Raw genomic sequence first — 3,545 nt, forward strand, 5'->3', positions numbered from 1 at the left:
TCCACCCTAAACCATAACAATACCGCAGTGCCGTGGAGCATCGATTGGCCTGGGACAGCCGGCCCCTCTCGGGGGCTGGTGTGTAGAGCCTCTCGCTTGGGGACCGGAGCGCTAGCTCACTGTGATCTATTAAAAGTGATCCTTTGAGCCAAGCTTTTGCCTCTCCGTGCATGGGCGCCCACGGATGCCCTCTTCCACCACACCCAGAGATGGGTCCCTCTCCCGCTGGGCCGGCGGGAAGGATGTGGAGAGGGTAACGTGGGCCTGCGGGATGCCACCTCTACCACATGCCATATGGCACGGGGGCCTTCCCCTCCCATCCCTGCCCCACCGGGGTGCTGGGACGGGGCCACCATCCCTTGCGGGTCAGCAGGGTGACCAGATAACATGGGCCAGCCGGGCCTCCCCTTCCCGCTGCTCCTGCCCAAGTCGGGCAGGGAGGCGAGCAGCAGCCCGGGGAATGAGCCTTCCGAGCGGCTGCCCCGGCGCACCCGGCCGCACCTGCTAGACTGCAAGGGCGACTGGGTACGGCACCCTCCCAGGCCATCTGAGCGTTGGGTCATGGTGGGCCATCTGGTCACCTGGCTGTGCAACCAGATGGCCCTGCTGGCCGGGCGACTGCAGGACGAGAAAAATGGGGTCCCCGGGCTGACTGTCCGGGAGAGGACGTGGCCTGGGCTTAACCCTCCTTGGTTCCAGCGGTTGGACTGGGTGCTGGTGACAGGGGGTCCACCGGGGCCCGGGGAGGCTCTCTTCCCGGCCTGGCTAGGTTTTGGAAGCTGGGCCGGGCCTCGGGCTTGAACTCCATCTGACGGGCCCCAGGGTGCGGGAGCCCCCTTTCTTGCAAGCCAGATGAGGGTCCGGGCATTCATCAGGGCCATGTGAGGCTCTCCCTGGCCTGGATAGGTTTCGGAAGCTGGGCCCGGGCCTTGATCTCCGTCCGGTGGGCCCCTGGTTGCGGGAGCCCACTGTCCTGTAGGCCAGTCAAGGGTCCGGGTGTTCATCGGGGCCAAGGGAGGCTCTCCACGGCCTGGCTAGTTTTTGGAAGCTGGGACCGGACCCGGGCCTCGAGCTCTGTCCTAGAGTCCCATGGTGCAGGAGCCCCCTGTCCTGTAAAGCAGCCGAAGGTCTGGGAGCTGGGGACGGGTGTCCACCGGAGCCCGGGGAGGTTCTCCCTGGCCTGGCTAGGGTTTGGAAGCTGGGACCGGGCCCGGACCTCTGTAGTTCCGTGGTTTGTGAGTGAGGTTCAATGATTCTGAACCCGTTCAATAAAGGTCGTCGGAAATAGACGATTTTGGTGTCAGCAGACCGCAAATGACGAGTGTAGTGTGTCCGAGTGTTTTCGCATGAATCGATCAATGAGAACACTCTGTATTTAAGGATTTAGTTCAAACCTTCCGGTTCCATTTTGTGTACGGCAGCCATTTTGTATGGTTGCCCTCACATAGGCCGAAGACTGCGGCCGAACGAGTCCTTGAGACACATAGCTTTAGCTGACTTCTGAATGACCTGGCCGAACTGACTCCTTGCCCGAGGCCGACCTCGCTGAGCCAGTTCCTTGTTGAGCAGCTGGTCTGATAAAGATCAAAGAGTAGGGCAGGTCCGAGTTTATGGTACACTGCTCCCACCTTTCTATCTTGCTTCCAATCTGTTTCTGTTCCTTCCTTTACGATATAATCACTGATTTGGGTTGAGGGTTTTATGATGGGTTTGTCTGGCCTGATCGAACAGGAAATCTGGAATTTGCTTGGTCAATTCTGGTGGGCTGGACAACCAAAAGTGGGATTGTCGTCATACGCTACTTTCGAAATGTTACACTGTCATTGGTCCATTTGTATGAACCCAATGTTAATTTGGAATGTTGCCTGAGGCTTGATTTTTGGCATAAAAGACCATGCTCCGCTCATCGAAATTGTGCAGTCTCTAGCGAACCACTCGTGTGTGCTTCGTAGATCTCCGTTCCTGGTTGCAGCCAATAAACTTTGGTCTTTGACGTCATCAAGAAGTATTCCGTGCCTCTGTTTGCCAAGACAGGGGAACTCGAAGGCATCGGGCGTTCTCCCTGACGCCGCTGGGTTCTAAAACCCGGTACTTCAGTTGGCGCCCAACGTGGGGCGACTTCAGCGGTACCGGTCCAAGCCCGAAGATCGTGAGGAGCTTCGTGTGAAAATTATGGAGGAAGGCCTACCACTTCATCGACCCTGTATGTCGGCGTGGTCCGAAAGTCTTTGCTGCGAGGTTCCCCGCCTTCTGACGGCTACGAAGGACTGCTGCCCTGACTGTCGCCCTGTTTTGGAGCCTTAGACGTTTGTAGAGCGAGACGATTGACCGGTCTTCTGGTGACGCCATCGACATTTCAGTTAAGTATGAGTGGAGCGTCTCCTAGTCCTTAGTTTGTTTTGGAATCCTTTAGTGGATCGCTTTGATTTGGTACCTGCAGGCCCCAAAGCAAAGGGACTCGTGTATTCGCGAGGCTATCGTTTTGAGATTTCCCTTTTAGTTTGAAGCTAGACTAGTGAGCAAGATGCCTGGTCTTAGCAGACTTGGAAAATTGTTTGGTTGTTCTAAGGATTCCCGGTTAGAGGATTCGTGTCCGGTTCCTCCAATTGGAACTTCTACATATGAATTATATGTGAAACATGGTGTGGGTCCTATTAGCTACAATGAGGTCTGGGTAAAGTATACGAGGAAAGATGGTGTCCTACAGTGATCCCGTTACGGTAGTTTTGAAGTCGTGATTTTAGATAATCTCGAAGCGAAATTGTTAAAGAAGAAAGCCCGGCCGGCAATGTTTGACTCTTTCCGCATATGGCGCAAAGAAGCCAAACAGAAAGAAATTAAATTAGCGAATAAGAATAAACGAGAGCGAGGTATGTCAATGGTACAAGCTGCTTTTGCGTTTAGGGATAATGAGGAAGAGCAAGAGAGCGAACAGATGCTTAGAGCGAAGAAGTTAGCGGTAGATAGATGCTACCCAGTTTTGCCGCCTAAAGAGCAGAAAGACAAGACAGATCTTACGAAAGATCCTTTAATGTCGCATCTATTGAGTTCGCCACCACCTTATGCACAGAGTGCTACGGCACCACCGCCACCAGTTGTGGTTGTGCAACATCCAGTTCTTGTGCCACCTGCGATTCCTCCACAGCCAGCTCCTCTTCAGTTGGCTACTGTTCCTTTGGCGCAGCCTCCTCAGGGGCCGCCAACTTCGCCTTCTCCTTTGCCTGCTACTCCTACGTCTGTCCTCAATGCTTCTTCTGTTCCAACTTTGGATTCTTCTCTTATTCTTCCATCTTCTCCTTCTACTAGACAGCGAATGACTGCTGCTTTTTCTGGACTCCTTTGTTGGGACAATTGGGTATGTCTCCTGTGAGTGAGAGTAGACAATCGCGTAGTCAATTGCCTGACACAGATGAGCGTGTAGTTTTGGATCATATGGCACGTAGATGGGTTACATATACCTCCCAGTATGATCTTGAGGGTATCATGGATGTTTTCCGGCAATGGAAAGCGCCAAAGCAACGGTACGTTTTTGAAATGATGTGTGT

General features: G+C 54.0%; 1 pseudogene; it reads left to right on the plus strand.

Annotated features, from left to right (window-relative positions):
- LOC147688914 (28S ribosomal RNA) overlaps nucleotides 1–27 on the plus strand; it is a pseudogene marked incomplete at both ends in the record, with an annotated part of 768 nt that extends 741 nt beyond the window's left edge.
- Nucleotides 28–3,545: the final 3,518 nt, after the last annotated feature.

The sequence above is a fragment of the Lissotriton vulgaris genome, chromosome 10 (genome assembly GCF_964263255.1).
Source record: "Lissotriton vulgaris chromosome 10, aLisVul1.2, whole genome shotgun sequence".
Lineage (NCBI taxonomy): Eukaryota > Metazoa > Chordata > Amphibia > Caudata > Salamandridae > Lissotriton > Lissotriton vulgaris.